Source organism: Martes martes, assembly GCF_963455335.1.
Source record: "Martes martes genome assembly, chromosome: 9".
Lineage (NCBI taxonomy): Eukaryota > Metazoa > Chordata > Mammalia > Carnivora > Mustelidae > Martes > Martes martes.
In genome coordinates, this window is record NC_137896.1 from 33,523,066 (window position 1) to 33,543,652 (window position 20,587).

A 20,587-nucleotide genomic window follows, 5' to 3' on the forward strand; every position below is an offset into this window, starting at 1 on the left:
AAGAACCATATGAGTCTCTCAATAGATGCTGAAAAGGCATTTGACAAAGTACAGCATCCTTTCTAGATCAAAACTCTTCAAAGTGTAGGGATAGAGGGTACATACCTCAATATCATAAAAGCCATTTATGAAAAATGCACAGCAAATATCATTCTTGATGAGGAAAAACTGAAAGCTTTTCCTCCAAGGTCAGGACGATGGCAGGGCTGTCCACTATCACCACTGCTATTCAACATAGTACCAGAAGTCCTAGCCTCAGCAATCAGGCAACAAAAAGAAATTAAAGGCATCTGAATCAGCAAAGAAGAAGTCAAACTTTCACTCTTGGCAGATGATACAATACTTTATGTGGAAAACTCAAAAGAGTCCACTCCAAAACTGCTAGAACTCATACAGGAATTCAGTAAAGTGTCAGGATATAAAATCAATGCACAGAAATCAGTAGCATTTCTATACACCAACAAGACAGAAGAGAGGTTAAGGATTTGATCCCATTTACAATTGCAGCCAAAACCGCAAGACACCTAGGAATAAACCTAACCAAAGAGGCAAAGAATCTGTACTCAGAAAATAATAAAGTACTCATGAAAGAAATTGAGGAAGACACAAAGAAATGGAAAAACATTCCATGCTCATGGATTGGAAGAACAAATATTGTGAAAATGTCTGTGCTACCTAAAGCAATCTACACATTTAATGCAATCCCTATCAAAATACTATCAATTTTTTTGAAGAAATATAACAAATAATCCTAAAATTTATATGGAACCAGAAAAGACCCCAAATAGCCAGAAGAATATTGAAAAATAAAACCAAAGTTGGTGGCATCACAATTCCAGACTTCAAGCTCTATTACAAAGCTGTAATCACCAAGACAGTATGGTACTGGCACAAAAACAGATGCGTAGATCAATGGAACATAATATAGAACCCTCCATAATATGGACCCTCAACTCTATAGTAAACTAATCTTCGACAAAGCAGGAGAGAACGTCCAATGAAAAAAGACAGTCTCTTCTACAAGTGGTGTTGGGAAAATTGGACAACCACGTGTAGAAGAATGAAACTAGACTATTTCCTTACACCACACACAAAAGTACACTCCAAATGGATGAAAGACCTCAATGTGAGATGGGAATCCATCAAAATCCTTGAAGAGAACACAGAGAGCAGCCTCTTCAACCTCAGCCACAGCAACTCCTTTTTTTTTTTTATTTCTTTTCAGCGTAACAGTATTCATTGTTTTTGCACCACACCCAGTGTTCCATGCAATAAGTGCCCTCCTTAATACCCACCACTTGGCTCCCCCAACCTCCCACCCCCCGCCCCTTCAAAACCCTCAGGTTGTTTTTCAGAGTCCATAGTCTCTCATGGTTCACCTCCCCTTCCAATTTCCCTCAACTCCCTTCTCCTCTCCACCTCCCCATGTCCTCCATGTTATTTGTTATGCTCCACAAATAAGTGAAACCATATGATAATTGACTCTCTCTGTTTGACTTATTTCACTCAGCATAATCTCTTCCAGTCCCATCCATGTTGCTACAAAAGTTGGGTATTCTTCCTTTTTGATGGGGGCATAATACTCCATAGTGTATATGGACCACATCTTCCTTATCCATTTGTCTGTTGAAGGGCATCTTGGTTCTTTCCACAGTTTGGCGACTGAGCCACAGCAACTCCTTCCTAGAAATACCGCCAAAGGCAAGGGAAGCAGGGGAAAAAATGAACTATTGGGATTTCATCAAGAACAAAAGCTTTTGCACAGCAAAGGAAACAGTCAGCAAAACCAAAAGACAACCAACAGAATGGGAGAAGATACTTGCAAATGATATATCAGATAAAGGGCTAGTATCTAAAAATCTATAAAGATCTTATCAAACTAACACCCAGAGAACAAATAATCCAATCAAGAAATGGGCAGAAGAAATGAACAGACATTTCTGCAAAGAAGACATCCAGATGGCCAATGGACACATGAAAAAGTGCTCCATGTCACTCAGCATCTGGGAAATACAAATCAAAACCACAGTGAGATACCACCTCACACTAGTCAAAATGGCTAAAATTAACAAGTTAGGAAATGAGAGATGTTGATAAGGATGCATAGAAAAGGGAACCCTCCTACACTGTTGGAGCCACTCTGGAAAACAGCATGGAGGTTCCTCAAAGTTGAAAATAGAGCTACTCTATGGGCCCAGCAATTGCCTTACTGAGTATTTACTCTGAAGATACAAATGTAATGATCCGAAGGGACAGTTGCACCCCAAAGTTTATAACAGCAATGTCTACAATAGCCAAACTGTGGACAGAACTAGATGTCCATCAACAGATGAATGGATAAAGAAGATATGATACACACACACACACACACACACACACACACACACACACACACTGGAATACTATGCAGCCATCAAAACCCTGAAATTTTGCCATTTGCAACGATGTGTATGGAACTAAAGGGTATTATGCTAAGTGAAGTAAGTCAATCAGAGAAAGACAATTATATGATCTCTCTGATACGAGGAATTCGAGAGGCAGGGCAGGGGGTCATGGAGGGAAGGGAGGGAAAAAGTGAAACAAGATGGGACCAGGGAGGGAGACAAACCATAAGAGACTCTTAATCTCACAAAACAAACTGGGGGTTGCTGGGGGATGGAGGGTGGAGGGATGGGGTGGCTGTGTTATGGACATTGGGGAGGGTATGTGCTATAGTGAGTGCTGTGAATTGTGTAAGACTGATGAATCACAGACCTGTACCCCTGGGGCAAATAATACATTATATGTTAAATAAATAAATAAATAAATAAGAATTACATTAAAATCTTCGTGTTCCTGGCACATAGTGTATGTCCATGGTGAAATTCTTTCACTTAAATTAGTGAAATCAGAGCTAAAGAATACTAATTTTTAGAACTCTGTCCTTTAAAAATAGGTTATCAAGCCTCCTCTACTCAAGCAATGCTTAGGATTTTAAGTGGTTTCTGGTCTATCTTGCTCAGCAGTTTTCCTCTGCATCCACGGGAGAATAGAGGAATGCAAGAATATTGATGGTACGCCCCTTGAGTGTTCATTCAATCTTTGATCCAATATACACAGATATTGGGTAAGGTTATAGCTTCATATCTCCAAGTGGAATCCATTTTCAAGTGATTTTTCTCCATTTTCAATACTTGCTTCTTATTTTTCGGCTGAAGTTCTGTTCTACTTGTACAGACAAAAATAATACCACTATTGAAAACTGACAACATAGATGAACAAAGGAAGTCACTTAACAAAGAGAAACCCTAGGAGCTTCCCTCCCCTTCCCATTTCTGCCTCCAGTTCTTTCTGTGAGTTTGAAAAAATAACCCTCTGTCCTTGTTTTGCCTGCCTTTGTTTTCTTAGCGTATCGAATGGGAACAATGGTGCCTCTACAGCAAGTAGGTTAACGTTGCTACCGTGGGATGAAAGCTTTCAGAAAGGTAAGTGTTTCTGTAATCAATTTATGGGCCACGCTCTTGTCATGTTCCTCAAGGCAGGAAATACATTTCGTCTATGACTAGGTATAGGAGAGAGGTTATTTTTTATCTTCCTATATCAGGAGATATCTATCTATTTATTTATTTAAATTAACATATAATGTATTGTATATCTTAGAGGTACAGGTCTGTGATTCATCAGTCTTATATGATACCCAGTGCACATTACATCACATGCCCTCTTTAATGTCCATCAACCAGTTACCTCAACCCTCCACCCCCATTGCTTTCAGCAATTGTCAGTTTATTCCCTATGATTAAGAGTCTCTTATGGCTTGAGGAGATAGATTTTTAAATACTTTGTCAATGGGCAACATGTTAAAAGTGAATATACGTTTCAAAGCAAAGCTACAGAAGTCTCTAAGTTTTTAAGGATGGGATATATAGGGAAATTTTGAAGATGGATATTTTTGATGTATGAACCATCTCCAACCTCCTTGTATGCATATCAAGCCAAAGAGAGCATAGGGGAAATGTCTTACAGGCAGACAACACACATTAAGTAGACACCACGTGTGTGCAAAACACTCTTAAAACTTTTTCCAGCATATAATAACAGACCTTATTCTCAGAATACCGGACTAAGACAAGGACATCTGTTCATTTGAGGCTATGGTACAAAGAATGTCCTCTTTCTTCAGAGCCCACAAAGCTCTGGCCCAAGACAATGATAGTGGATACCATGTCAAGTTTGACTCCTCCCCCTGGATACCATGTCAAGTTTGAATCTCAAATTGTGTCAAAACATGAGATCCTTTTCAGTACAAGGGGGATTGCTAGGGAAGGCCTACATTTTATGGTTGCAGAAAACTCGGGAAAAAATGCCTTTAGCATGTAGGAAACATAAAGGTGCTCATGAATTTGATTTCAGAGCCCATGTTTTTATCTTGCAACTGGTACAGAATAAAATGGATAAAGAAAATTAATGTCTCAGGGGGTGTGGGTGGCTCAGTTGGTTGAGCGACTGCCTTCACCTCAGGTCATGATCCCAGAGGCCCAGGATCGAGTCCCATATCGGGCTCCCGGCTCCGTGTGGAGCCTGCTTCTCCCTCTGACCCTCCCCCTTCTCATGCTCTCTCTCTCTCTCTCTTATTCTCTCTCTCTCTCTCTCAGATAAATAAATAATCTTTAAAAATTTAAAATTAAAAAAAAGAAAAAGAAAATTAATGTCTCTATTTAGACAACTGGTTTCTCAGAATATATTCAGTTGTCTTTTTAGTTACTAAGTTGTTTTACAAGTAATAGTAACAGTAAATGTAGCAGCGTGCACTTACACAGTCCTAACTATGTGCTAGGAACCGTTCTAATTCCTGCCCACGTATAAATTGACTAACTCTTCAAAACAGTCTTCCGTTGATGAAATAATGATATGGGAAGTGTTTACGTAAATTTCCCAAGGTCTCACAGAACTGTGGTTTGAACCCCAGCATTCGGGTTCCAGAGTTTGTTCTCTTAACCACTATAGATGTGTTGACCGTCTTCATTATAAATCTGTGAAACAGATTGGTCAAATAGTATGAACTGCTACATTCAGCAGATTATTCAGTGGATGTTTTGTGGATGCCTGAACACAGTGATCAGAGTATAAAAAGTCCAAATGAAGCCTCTTAATAATATAGGTATTCATTTATGTGATAATTAAATCCTTATTTAACAACTGTGCTGAGCCCCAAAGATGCCATAGCAAACAAGACTTCCTTCCAACTCTTAAAAGAGCTCAGTCTTTCAGGGAGAATGGATAGGTAAACTAAGGATTAAAACAGCTTAAGTACCAAAGTGGGGGGTGGTGGACATCATGGGAGAGGTTCTTGATTCAGACTTTTTGGTAGAAGGAAATCAGGGAAGACTTCTTAGAGGAGGTGACCTCCAATCAGAGATCCTGGGAAGATAAGACTTTAACTCATGGAAGAGAAGCTGAGGGGTGGCAAGTTATGGAGAAGTTTAAAAAAAAAAAAAAGTTCAGGGGCGCCTGGGTGGCTCAGTGGGGTAAGCCTCTGCCTTCAGCTCAGGTCATGATCTCAGGGTCCTGGGATCGAGCCCCACATCGGACTCCCTTCTCAGCGGGGAGCCTGCTTCTGCCCCACCCCCCACCTGCCTCTGCCTACTTGTGATCTCTGTCTGTCAAATAAATAAATAAAATTAAAAAAAAAAAAAAAGTCCAGATAAATAAAGGGGCACGTGAATCAGGCACTTCCCTTCATGCATAAAAAAGGAGTTAAAATTTTTTGAACATTATGAATATGTGAGCCCATCACTTTAAACTGGATTCAATAAAGTTAACAACTATTACCTTCTCATTTTGGAGGAACATAGGAATAGCAAAGATTATGAAATAGCAATGATTTTTTTCCTACCTATTTTTATTTTATTTTATTTCATTTTATTTTTCAAATTTTTTAAAAGTAAGCTCCACGCTGGGTTTGAACTCAGGACTCTGAAATCAACATCTGAGCTGATCAAGAGCTGAACACTCAGGCTCAACTGATTGAGCCACCCAGGGCCCCCCTCCCTATTTTTAGACTGTAGCACTTTAAGATGTGAACTAGATCTGTGTGTGTGTGTGTGTGTGTGTGTGTGTGACTACAAGTGAATTATTCCAAATCTATGGGAATTTTAACACCAACCCAAACCATGCTAACCTATGAGACTAAAACCCAGTTTATATACATATATATAAAGGATATTCTTCCCCAACATAACTCATATACATATTCTTTTTTATATTATGAAAGGAACATCCATCATGTCTATGCAATTTCGTTTGAAGACACAATTTTGCTTATCATTGAACAGTCACATACTAACACTGAACAAAAAATGCCAGTAATGTGTTTTTTTATTTGTTTCCGTTATGTAAGTAGACATTCTATTTTGCAATAAACAAAAGACTGCATTGATAGAAAAACGGCAGAGAACATTTTGTAAATGTTTAAAGAATGCTTTTAGAAGTTTTAGCAGAGGCCATCAAATGCAACCAGCATCTTCCTTTTCTACTGCAAAAAGACCACACCAGCAAGAACTAAAACACATTTGAGGCTGTGCTGGTCATTGGAGGTGGAGTCTGTCTTTGTATGAGGTCAGTGGTGCTGACACATTAACCAGAAACCTCACCCCCTGCATTGTGTAGGTGCCAAAGTATGGGTTCTCTCGCCCATGACAAAGCAGGTGTTCATTTAACCTGACAGCAATGTACCTCAAATGAACATGACTCTGAAAATAATGTTATTCCTTTTGACACTGGCACTGAAAGGAGCCATCTTATTTTCCTGAAGCCATTGAGACCTCATTGCGAGTTTTTTACTGCTTGGTCATTTAAACCTAAAGCACCAAGCAGTGCAGCTATTGAATACCGTTCATGGAATCATATATTTTAATGTATTCCCTGCATTTCTCCATTCTGGAGGACATTTTGAACGTCTCATTTTAGTATTTCCACCCGGCTTTCTACTCAGTGGAGCAACATGGTGCGTAATTTTGTGGCCGTCTACATAATTCATGTAAAAAAAAATGCAAAAAATTTAAGAACATGACAGGAAACCATGACCAGTAGCCAGGATGTGTTTTCCATAAGCTAAATTCCACTGCGGTTGGTATGAAGATGGAAATTGTGATTTCATTTTAGTACTTATTATTATGAATAATAAAGCTGTGAGTCAAAGCACAAAGGTGTGAAGAGAAAGTGGGAAACCAAATGTTACATTGTGGAAATATTGTTAGAAGGAAAGGGAAGCTTTTTTTGAAGGGAGATACAGTTATGTTTATGTAACACTGAAAGGTAGTCTGAAATGTTAACATGACTGTTTTTATTTTCTGCCAAGATTCCTGTCTCAAAATAAAGTCCCAGGTACACCACAACTGGTCAGACCAGATCCTGTTACAGCAGAACTCTGGGTCTGTGACTTCAGGGTTATCCACAAGCATTTTTCACCATTTAACCGAACAGAATAGTGCCTCATTATTCCGCATCTCTGGATAAATTAAATCTTTAAACAATGAAATCTTCCCTTCAACTACAAAACTTTTTTTCCCCCCTTCTTTAACCATGTTACTCTACCATGTAGAAATTTAGTGGCTCTACTTTATATAAAAAAGCCAAGCTCTTAATATAGCCTGTAACAATCCCCCTCACTGCCTTTCTAGCAACTTCTCTACCATCCTTTTAAAATCTATGCCCACCCATAAAATTAAGTGTTTCGTGACTCTGTGTCTTTACTCAACGTGGCCCCTCTTCCTGAAATGATCCCCTCTTCCCTCCCTTACACAGGCCTATGGGATCCTAAGGCCTCTCTCTGCCTGTTCTGTCCTGTGTTTGTTTTCTCCTGTCCTTTCCCTTGTCATCAGTTTCGATCTTTTCTTCCTCTGGGACAGTGGAAGCAAAATTAGCATTTGCCTCAGAATTGCTTGGAGGACCAGTTGAACTACAGAAAAGTGAATGCCACCCCCAATATTTCTAATCAGGTAGGTTAGAACTAGATGGGAGCTTTGCCTTTTGCCATTGCTGCTGGTCCCAGAATCAGACTTTGAGAACCACTGCTCTAGGAAATCACTTCCCCTTTATAATGGCTCTTTCAAATTTCCAGAAGATTTCAAACCAGATGACTGATCTTAATAGAGCAAAAAGAAACATCCTTTAAAACAGAGTCTGAGATTTTCTGGAAGACAAGTGAGTTTTGGTTTATGAACTTCGTGCCCACCACTTTGGTTTCTCAGAGATCTTTTTATACCTCCGGCTCCAGGCTTTGTTCTGAGAGGTTCAAGTAAGATAATAAATGACCTCTAGATAAGTGAGCTTTGATTCCACCTTGACTTATAGTATTTCTGGACTGTCGGCATTCAATTTTTGCAGTTTTCTACCATGCAAAACTCCCCGGCAGAGCATCTTTGAGCAAATGTTCTCAAACTTCCATGTGCATAAAAATTTTCTAGGGAATCTTGTTAAAGATGCAAATTCTGCAACACCAGCCAGGAACTCAACAGTGGGGAAATAGGGAGACGTCCTGGATAGCTTGTTGGCCTAACAATACAGTCCCTGTTCAGCAGTCGCTTCCTGAAGAGACAGCTTAGCAGAATGTGGTCATTCTTTTGGGTTTCCTTTCCAGTTACCTTTCTGTAGGCTTCTCGTTCTACAAGTCCGTGCTCTCCCAGAAAATCAAAGAGGACTTCAGTCTTATCAGATAACAAACATCTCGTTTTCTTGGCACCACCTCAAGAACAACCAAATGCCAGACTTCTAGACTTTCCTAAATGAAAGATTCCAAGACCTAGAATATCCTTTCCAAGGCTGAAGGAAGGAAGGAAGAAAGAAAGAAAGAAAGAAAGAGAAAGAAAAAGAAAGAAAGAAAGAAAGAAAGAAAGAAAGAAAGAAAGAAAGAAAGAAAGAAAGAAACTTTTCGATTATATCTTTTTAACCTCAGTGCCTATGCATTTTGAAGTGAATAGCATTTACTTGCAATATCACATATTTCTGGTCTTAAGCAAACTTCTGTAAAAATAAAGGTAATTTATTCTCAAATGTCGTAACAATAAGCTGTGTTTGTCCTCAGGATATACACATTTTGAAAGTTTCTTTTTGTGTTAAAGTTGGGTGATGGTTTCTAGTCTTGAAATATAAGTACCTTGGGGAACAAACACAATGTATTCAATCTATTGATTGCCTTAAAAATTACACTGAAGAAAAAAAAAAAGCAAAACTTTATTAGCAACATTGTCTAGACAGCTTCCTTCAGGCAGAACAGACAGTGGCCAGTCCTGGCTGGATGCTTTGCCCTTTGGGAAATGGGCAGTCATAGACAGCTGAGGGCTCTGGGAGGAGGGGAGGTGGCTGGGGGCAATCTCCACATCTTGACACAGCAGTAGAGCAAGACCCAGACCACCAAGCTTCTTTAGGTCCCATATGGTGGGCAGTCAGTACCTTCTGGTCCAATGACAGATTCCTGTTTTCCCTAGAGCTGGAAGGTTCAGAGAACACTTTCATTCTTCATTCTGGATTTGGACTCAACAGATGCCAATGGAACTTCTGGTCTGTGCTCCAACCCTCCTGGTCCATGGTCCTACTTGGCGAATAGCCACTCCATTTGTCCAGTTGCTCAGGCCAAAATAATTTCAGTCATCTTTGCTTCATCTCTTTCCCTTATAGCCCATGGCTAATCCATTAGCTAATGCTGTTGGCATCACCTCTGAAACCAGAATTTGATCATTCATACCACCTCCGTTGCCACTGTGTTCTAAGCCACAATCACCTCTTGACTGGATCTTTGGACTATCTCTCCTTACCTGGTCCTTCCACATCTTCCACACCTTCCCTTGGCCGATAGCACTCTTAACCGGGCAGCCAGAGTGATCCCCTGACAACATAAGCCAGATCATGTCATAGTTCTCTATTCAAAAGTCTCCAGTAATTCCCATCAGTCTTTAAAAAATTTACCAGGTTTTGCAGGGACTAATTCCTACCACCCCACCCTTCCCATATACACATTACTCTTTTAATCTCTTTACTTATCCTCCCTACACTTGTTCCCTCCTGCAACAAAGCCACCCTGGCTTCTAGCAGGTTTTGGAGCATTCCTAGCATGATCTCACTTTAGAGCCTTGGCCTAAAGTGTGCTGGCCCAGATATCTACATAGCTAGCTTCTAGCCACAGCAAGTCCTTACTCAAATGTCACCTTCTCAGTGCCCAATCTCTCTATTTAAATAACAACCCTCCCTGCTCCAGCCCTCACACTCCTTATCCACCTCTTGATTTATTTTTCTCCCTTAAGTCTTACCACCATCCAACATACTAAAAATTTTATTCATATTTTCATTGCATATTTTCCCTAGTAGAATGTAAGCACCATGAGAACAGTGATTCATGTCTGTTGGGTTCACATGTTGATGCCCGGACCTTGCATGGTATCTGGCACATTTGTGGCTCAATGAATATTTAAAGAAATCTTACCACCTGCCAAACAGCCAGTCAGTGTGCTGGGCCCTGAGAGTAGATAAATCAACAAGGCAGAGATGGCCTCTGCTTTTATGGGATTTATAATTTAGAGTTGGACTGTCTAATACGGTAGTCACATGTGGCTACTTAAATTAGGTAAAATTAACTAAAGTTGAAGATTCAGCTTTCCAGGTCACACTAGCCATCCTTCAAGTGTTCAAGAGTCCCATGTGGCTTCCCTGTTGGACAGACCAGATGAAGAGTATTTCCATGATCATAGAAAGTTTTATTGGATAGTGCTGATACAGATGTTGTGTTGTGATAAATAATTTCGTGTTCATCTACTTCAATTACCCCATTTACAGGTGAGGAAACTGAGGCTCAAGGAAACAGGGACTTGACCAAGACGACACAGCTCATTCATAAGAAATCCAGTACTAAACCCATTCTTCCAATGTCCAGTGTGCAAATTAAACATGTTATTAATATACTACCTACTTCTCTTGACAAATCAACATATGAAAAAAACAAAAGAACCCCCAAAAAGCCGCCTTTTTGCCCTATGATGTGAATATATTTAACTACAAAGCCAGAAAAAAAGGATTATTTAGTCTCTTTTTCTCTGCTATTGTCTGAACCCTTTTCCTATTTGGAAGGGATTTCCTCCTGCAGGAGGCTTGGTGAAATGTAGAACTTTTTAGAAGTTGGAAAAAAGCCTGATGGATTTTTTTCCCCCTCCTTTATCTGGTGGGTGGGTGATAGATTTTTGAGCAGGTTTGGTTAATCAGATGCTCCTCCCCAGGACTTTTCATGGGGGCGAGACACAAATTTGGCAGCTGCTTTCATTCCCTCTGGCCACAGCAACTGTACTATAGTGGAACAGTCCTCAACTCGGACTCACCTTGTTTCCTGTCCCTTTTTGAATCCCACTTACTTATCCTTCCTCCCGTTTATGTGCAATAGCTAATATTCCTAATTTGGAGAACTCAAATTATCCAGAGTTCATTTCTGTTGCTCGTAGCTAAAAACTCTACTAAAATGCACTATTCACATTAAAATCCATTTGGTTTTAAATGAAGGTTTCCAGCGTTTCAATTTACACAGAACCTTGAACATCGGGCCATCCCATGGCTTCCGTGGAAGCTACAGCTTATAGCTGAACAGTAGTCGTGGTGATAGACTGCTCCGACCCTCCATCTTTCTCATTCCTTTAAGGAATTAGCTGATTCAATAGATTGTGTGTTCAATAATGAAGAAGAACAAAATGCAACCATTTCCAGATTCCTGGGTCACTCTGCTTTGGAAAGCCCTCCAGGGAAATACTTGGAAAGCTGAGGCTTGAAGGGCTCCATTGCTTCAGAAGTTGTGATGATAAATACTTCTTTGTGATCTGTGAAAGTTGGTTATCAGGGGCTGTCAGTTCTTCTCATCCACTCAGGGAATTTTCTGAAGGGAAAATTCAGGGAGCAAGGTTAAACTGTTAAGGAACGTTCTCAGTGTGAATATCCGGAGTAAGCTTGTTCATGAGGATCTAGAAATAAAATCGTCTTCGATATGAATTTACCATATTTAATTTCCTTTCCTCAAATGATTAGACATTTAATTTTTTTTTCTAAAACAAGTGTCTATATCAACCACATTGACCTAATTGATATTTATAACCTTCTTACCCAATAACTGCTAAATACACATTGTTTTCAAGTATAAGCAGTAGATTCATCAAGATAGGCCAAATGCTGGGGCATGGGGAAAAAAGCTCTCTATAAATTTAAAGAGCTTGAAATCCCACAAAGTATGTACTCCGGCCATGATGGAATTAGATTAATAACTTAAGACATCAGAAAACCTTCAGATATTTGGAAATCAAATGACATGCTTATAAATAACCCGTAGGTCAAAGGAGAGTCACGGTGGATATCAGAAAATTTCAAACTGAATGATAAAAGTAAAATCTAAATGAATTCAAGTGAAGAATATTTTTATATTTGAAGATAACAGCAATAATTAATTAAAACCTATCTCAAGTTTGCATGGCACTCCACAGTTTACACATATTCTGACACTTCATCTGAACGACCACTGTAGGGAGGATGTTGACACACCTGGACAGGACATTAAATATGTCCACGCTTTCAAGGAGTCATAAAGAGGCCTGTCGATCTGCTGGTTGACTTGTGGATCTGGCTCCCTATTCTGGCTTCCAACTGGGCCCCCAACCAGCCTCCATAATCTCTGCACCTGAGCCTATTCTGTCACTTCCCTTGGAATACACAATAACACTCAAGAACAGTTGTATATGGACTCGTATGTCTTCCTTTTCATTGGATAGTTTAAATCAAGGTTAGCTGTGACCTACCTTCTACTTCTCAGTAAATGGGCCAGCACACAACTGTTGTTTCATGTGACTAGTGACTTCCAAGTTGGACAGACCAGATGTAGAGCATTTCCATCAAACCAGAAGTTCCTGCTGGATAGTACCTATATTTTATCTCTTGATAGATAATTCAGACCTAGCCCAATGCTTTTCCATCACAGAAGGAGCTTGCTATTTGACCAAAGTTGGTAATGAAAAACTTAATTCCACTTAAAATAGTGTCCCAAGGAAGTACTGAAGAAAAAAAAATTTTTTTTTAAAGATTTTATTTATTTATTTGACAGAGAGATCACAAGGAGGCAGAGAGGCAGGCAGAGAGAGAGGAGGAAGCAGGCTCCCGGCTGAGCAGAGAGCCCGATGCGGGGCTCGATCCCAGGACCCTGGGATCACGACCTGAGCCGAAGGCAGAGGCTTAACCCACTGAGCCACCCAGGCGCCGCACTGAAGAAAAATTTTGCTACTGAAATAAGGCAGGAGTATCTAGAGAGGAGAAGCTGCTCTTCCTGGGACCACCATGGCCTAAGTCCAGCCCATCCTTTAAGTTACTCCACAGTGAAGTTTCTAAAGCTCCAATCTGATTGCTTGCTTAATCCTCACTTTAAAATCTTTCAGATACCCACCCCCTCACTTTGCTTTTTGAGATAAGGTCCAAATCCTTGTCAAGGTTTATAAGGGTCTCCCTTCACCATCCAGCCTCTATTTGCTCCTCTCTTTCTCTCTCTCTCTCTCATCTCATTTCCTGTGAACTTCCAGCCCTTTCACTCTGTAGTCTGGTTGGATCGGGAGGCCCTTGCACGTCCATGTACAAAACATCCTCTTGGGAACCTCAATGCCTTTGCACATTCTATTCACCCTGTCCACCTTCTCCCCCTGCTTTCTGCCCACTTTACCAGAGTAGCTCTTTCAGGTCTCAGCTTGGTATTGCCTGTGTTATGTATGCATCCATTACATAATGTATTTTTCACTCACTTCATATTGGCATTACACCATGTTACCATCCTCTGTCTAATAATATGCACCATTTTATAAACTCCTTTAAAGCAGTATGATAGGCCACTGTTTATTTTTATGATCCCATGTGATGGTAACATAGTATATGTCATGGCGACAAGTTTAACAAATAATTGTTGAATGAATAAATCATTGAATGATGTCAGTGTTACATATGATAGGAAACATGTGAAACCAAGATCAGTACAAAGCAACATACAATGAAATTCTGAGTTAGTTATCTTCCAACTTGTATTCTATGAGAAATATGTTCAGCAAGCAAAAAAAATAACAAAAACAGCAGAAAGTATTTGCAGCTGTAATAAAGTTAAGCATTTTGAGATTGGGAGATTATCCTAGATTATCCACAGAGGCCCCAAATGCAATCACAAGTATCGTTATAAGAGGGAGGCAGAGAGAGGTTACCCCCACACAGAGGAGAAGGCAGTGTGAAGACAGAGCAGAGAGAGTTTTGAAGGCACTGGCCTTGAAGCCTGGGGTGATGTGGGCACACACTAAAGAGCAACCACCAGAAGGTTGAAGATAAAGGAAACAAATTCTCTTCTAGATGCTCCAAAGAGAACACAACCCTGCTGACCCATTGATTTTGGACCAGTGATACTGACTAAAGCCACAGGAAACTAATACAAGGCAGTAAAATAGGAAGTTATTAAGGAAGGATTCAGGCAAGAGGAAGACTTTGAATTTGACCTTGAAGTAATTGCTAGATTTTGTTAGTTTGAATGTTGAATGGGCATTCCAAGGCAGGGGTGGATTGCTTTCACATTAGCAAAAGTTTAAAATTTTTTTAATAATAAGTGTATAAATTATAGTCATCCTCGTTGCTATGACAAACAAACCCAACGTTCCATGGGGTTAACAGTGTAAAAAGTTATTTCTCTTTCATAAAACCCAAAGTCCATGGTTAGTAGCTGGTAGGTGCTTCATGCAGTCAGTCATAGGCTCTTAGGTGGCTCTGAGGGGTGCCCAGCATATTAACTTCCACATAATATACACATGAAAAAGCCCGGAGAATCACACATAGGAAATCTTTATGTCCTAAGCCTGAAAATTTTTGTGAATATGCTATTGTCTACTGTTATAGACAGAATGTTTGTATCCCCCTAAATTCATATGTTGAAACCTAACCCCCCAAGGGTTGGTATTTGGAGGTGGGGCCTTTGGGAAGTATTTAGGTCATGAGGGTAGTGCCCTCATGAATGGTATTAGTGCTCTTATAAGAAGAGGCCAGAGAGCTAGCTCACTCTCCTTCTGCCACATGAGGACAAGATAAATCAGCAGTCTATAACCTGGGAGAGGGTTTGCACCAGAATCCAACCATGCTGACACCCTGATTTCAGACTTCCAGCCCCCAGAATGATAAGAAATAAATGTTGAGGAATAAATGTCTGCTGTTTAGAAGCTACAATCTATGGTACTTTGTTATAGCAGCCCAAACTAAGACAATTACATTCCAGTCATATGGCCACACCTTACTTCAAAGGAGCTTAGGAAATGCAGGCTCTCCATGAGCCCACCAGGGGAAAAAAAAAAAAAAAAAAAGGAAATGGATTGGTGAACTCACAGTTCATTCCTTTTGGTTCTCAAATACTCTCTATTTTTCTTCCCATACAAGAACATACCACTTCTCCAAGGGAGACAGCTCAAAGCTCCATCTAGCCTGATTCTTGGATCACAGATGATAGCAGACACCACTCCATCCAGATGTGGCTCCTGATAGCCCAATGACCTGTCTGAAAAGACAAAGTATCCATCTGCAAGCTCCCACAACACACACTACACAATGATCCAGCAGAGACCAAATGAACCTTCTCTTCATAAAAGGAAATGATGGGAGACACGTATGGAGCAATTTTGAGATCCTGTTAAGCAGGCACTGTGAATTCCCTTCCTCCACAAACACCCTAAGGCAAGGGGGGAGTATCTTGATACATCCTGATTCTGCTGTCTGGGAGCAATCCCCTTGTCCTTGATCCCAAGTCCACAGATCTGCACTCCCGGCATCTCTGTCTTGTCCATAAGACTTCATGTCTATATCCAAGGAGCACAATGAATATATTTTATTAGCCACCATATCCAAGGAGCACAGTGAGTATACTTTTCCTAGACTTGGGGACACACAGCTTTCATAACTGGATTCTAGTTGGTGCAACTTTCAGTTCTCTGAAGGTTGTGCTGTTTTCTTTCGTTTTTCCCAGCGTGTATTTACTAAGTTTATACTCCGTGTGAGTCCCTGTGAGGCAGTGAGAACTTGGGCACCATAGTTTTAAGACACAGGCAAAAAAGGTCCCTCTTTTCATGTATTTTACAATCTAGTGAAGGAGACAGACTGAAGGTTAAAGTTCAAACAAGCCAAACTTTCTCAGTCCTGGCTCACAGTTTCTTTGGCAAAGCAATGGCTTCAAAAATTTAGTATGCTCACGTCATTACATAGTTCTGATCCTAAACATAGATTTCAAATCTGGTTTTTGTTAGTTTGTGCCCTAGCCCCCGTGTCATTCTCTTTAGCTAATGGCAGCTACTTTGAGAACATGTGAAGCAGTGGGTGGAGATGGGAGGAAGGGAAGCCACTTGTGGGATCCTTGTCTCTGGCTGAAACTCTTTGTTCAAACATGAAGACTTCCTGGAACTTTCTCAACCGAAGGCTTTTCAATTCCATCCATTACTATCTGAGGGCCCAACCTTGGAACAGAGACTCTTGATTTCCTTTGATGTTTTCTTTGAAGCTGGCCATTTCTTGTCTAAGTCTAGAGTGATTTTCTGATACCTAGCTAAAATCCATCTGGAGTTGCTAACGCACAAATAAGGCAACCCTTACACCCACTTTCCATAGGGCAGTGATTCTCAGAATTTGATCCCAGGAACAGCAGCATCAGCATCACCAGGAAAGCTGTGAGAGATGCAAATTCTCAGCTCAGATGTACTAAACCAAATGCTTGAGATGTGGTGCCCAGGAATCCGCATTTTCACGCACCCTCCAGCTGAGTCTGATGCACACTGACTCTGAGTCCCACTGGTCTACAACTATAGCGATGAGCCTTCCAGGTTACAGCAGGTGGAAATCAGCTGCTTGGAATAGAGAATACATGTTGCTGGGAGAATAACACAAAATCATATAGGGAAAGCAGAGCAATCAACTTTTATATTAAGATAATTATTTTCAGATATGGAGAAAGTCAACATGGTTTTTTTGACCAAAATTTTTAATTAAGAATTACAGATTCTTTGGGACACGTGGGTGGCTCAGTCAGTCAAGCATCTGCCTTCAGCTCAGTCATAATTTCAGGGTCCTGGGATCTAGTCCTACATCGGGCTCCCTGCTCTGTGGGGAGTCTGCTTCTCCCTCTCCCTCTGTCCCTCGCCCTACACTCATGCTCTCTCTTTCTCTTTCTGCCTCTCCAATAAATAAATAAAATCTTTTTAAAGAAAAGAATCACAGGCTTCTGAAGATAATTCTATTCTTCTGCAGTCGTTGTGCACGCAGTTGGCATTAATGGTTTCCCTTTAGATGATGTCATCATAGAGTGTTCCCATTTCCTTTAGGGATCAGTTCCTTTCCTACTCTGTGTGGTCTTAAGGGTACTGTCAATCATAGAATTCCATGGTTACAAAAGAGAGTTTATAACTCAGGCTCAGTTACATCTGGTAAACTACCCACATGTCATTAGCAATTATTATGTGATTCCAGCAGTCAGTCCACCAATGACTCCACCGATCAGATCCAGTAGCTAACTAATATTTGGCATTGAAGGCCACAGTTGTCTGTTCACCTGTTCACCAGCCTAAGTACAAAGCCAGTCTGGTTCTTTATAATACCCCATATTCACTAAAGCAAGAAATACTGGTTTTTGTAACATACAAACCCCCAAATTTTACACAAATAAATTAATTTCTTGCTCATGCAGAGCCAGGGCAAATGTTTCTGGACAGCAGGCAGCCTTCCACACAGTCATTCAGGGACCTAAGCTCCTTCCATCTTGGGCCTTCATCATGTCCTTGGGCTCAGAGTCTAGAGCCATGTCTCCTCCATCTGGTTAGCACATAGGAAAAGAGAAGGTGTATGAATGACTGGGTGGGAGGTGTTCATGGGCAAAACCTAGACATGACACCCATCACCTCCTTCCACATTCCATTATTCAGAACATAGTCAGATGGCCACATCACCTACAAAGAAGGCTTGGAAAGGAAGCCTGGCTATATGCCAGGAGGTAAATGAGAAAGATATTTTGTCAGTTCATAGCAGTCTGTGCCACATACCCCACTCACACTGATTGGTCCGAGTGGTGGACATATGACCTGAGGCAGCAAATCAGAATTCATCCCTAGGATTTACATATACTAAAATGGAGTTTAAGAGATCTCCTTTTAGGGATGCCTGGGTGGCTCAGTTGGTTAAGCAGCTGCCTTCGGCTCAGGTCATGATCCCAGCGTCCTGGGATCGAGTCCCACATCGGGCTCCTTGCTCAGCGGGGAGCCTGCTTCTCCCTCTGCCTCTGCCTACCACTCTGTCTGCCTGTGCTCGCTCGCTCTCTCTCTCTAACAAGTAAATTTAAAAAAAAGAGAGAGAGAGATCTCCTTTTAGTTCTAAGGTCATTAGGGTAAGCCTAAAATTGTCTGTCCAACAGTGTTCTCTTCTACCCCATCCACAGAGTAAGAACAAGGGCCCAACGCACATAGAAACTCTGTCAAAGTATTAATTGAGTCTTGAGTTTGTTTGGAGTCTTCCAATAGTCACCTCACAGGTCAGCTCCAAATTCATCCTTTCTAGCAACCAGAGTCAACAAGGTCTCTCTTCTCTCAAGCAAGTTTGAATTGAGCCTTGATATATACAGCCTTGGTGAAATGCTTGGCTGCTCTCCTGATGTAGCTTATCATCAAGCCCTAGAAATTCATCTATAATATCTCTACTAGAGCGAAAAGGAAGAGAAAAGGCAGCTGTAGTTCAGTTTGAAGCAAATAAGTTGTTTCCACCCTTTTTTTTTCTTATATTGTATTATGGCTTTAAAAAACATGTGTTTGTTGCATAGATAAGTAAAAACAAAAAATGTAAACACAGAAAGCTCATTTTTTAAAAACCAATAGCCAGTATGCCACTAAGTCTTATCAAAATTTTTGTGCTAATAATGATTTTGGTGTTGCACCCAGATGCCTAACTGATGCAAATGTTAGCTGCTTGTAGTTCACAGATGCACCCTTGCCCTTGGCCTATGGAACCCACTTTACTTGGAGTAGCCTGGGAAGCTATGGCTTTTGCTGGAGGGAGCCCCCAGTCAGTTCCTAAGAAGGTGGTATTAAAGTCCAGACCCTGTGGGGTTTTGTGTTCTTTCCCTTTTAGGGACACACACAGAGAGAGAATGCACAAGTGGGGAGGGGAAGGGGCAGAGGGAGAAAGAGACTCTGAAACAGTCTTCACACTTAGTGCAGAGCCCAAGATGGGGCCTCGATCTCACTACCCTGAGATCATGACCTGAACCAAAATCAAGAATTTGATGCTTAATAGACTGAGCCACTTGGGTTCCCCAGACCCTGTGCTTTAAGGGACAATACCCCCATGGTAGCATTCATGCCCCAGAGCACCCCATTAGATCAGGCTGAGTGTAGACTTTCAGTGAAGCTAATCCTATCTGCCTCCTTTCCTGGTGCTATCCTGAAGGTTTCTCCTGGAGAACATCTCAGATTCTGCTTAGTAGGGAATCTAACCTAAGGCATCATCTTTAGTCCCTTCATATTTCATATCCACCGTTTTTTTTTTTTTATTTCAATTGAAACTGCCTTCATCCTACCTCTCATGGTGCACAGCTCAAGTGCCCCTTCCACAAATTCCCAGTACTAGCGAATCAGGGCACTGCTATTTGGAAACATGGGCTGGGCAATTTGGTATCACTTTTTGAAGCATTATCTTAACCTGGAGGTCTAATACTTCTTCACAGGTATGCCATTGATTTTAAGATACTTTGTTTCATTATTTTATGTGCCTTTAAGTGGAAAAAAAACGATGGCAGGGAGATTTTAACATGCCATTGGATGTTAGTTGCATTCCAACTTCAGAGAAAATAAAATATAAAAAGATATACATACTATAGCCAACATAATGCATGAATTTCTAGACTTTGGTTCAGAGCTCTGACTTTGGGAGACATGAGTGGTGGAAGGAGTGACATCAGCAACATAGCAGAATAAGACATCCCTCGGTTGTGTCCCAACACCAACAACAAAGATTTGGCATCCATCCATGGACAAAAGTGCCTTTATGGCAGATGTGGAAGGCAGCCCAATCTGTCAATATGGGGAGGAATCTCACCCACCTGTGCATTGGGTAGCAGGCTGAGATATGTTGTTCCCAGCTGTGGACTTTGCAGTGACCTATGAACCAGCTCCAGCCCTTCTTGGCCATGGTCCAGGAGCCCCTCCCTGAAGAGCACTGTCCCAGAAAATCCCCCAAAGATGAGAGAGTCTTTGTGGAAATCCAGGTTTCCAGTGGGGAAAGCAAACAAACAAAACAAACAAACAAACAAAAAAAAAAAAAAACCCCACAGGATCAGGTGCATAGGAGAAGGTAAGAGGTATATCTTGCCTTTACCCACATTAGCCCTCCCCCAAGGGGGCACAGCTCAGGGTCAAGAGAGGTCTTCTCAACCTGTGATTTCTCCCATGGGGGGGAAGAGTGAGAGCATGTGAGTGAGTGCCCAGCTTCCCCAGTCATGCAGGATATTGCCAAAGAGGCCCATTTCTTTTTTCCTTTTCTTTTTCTTTTTTTT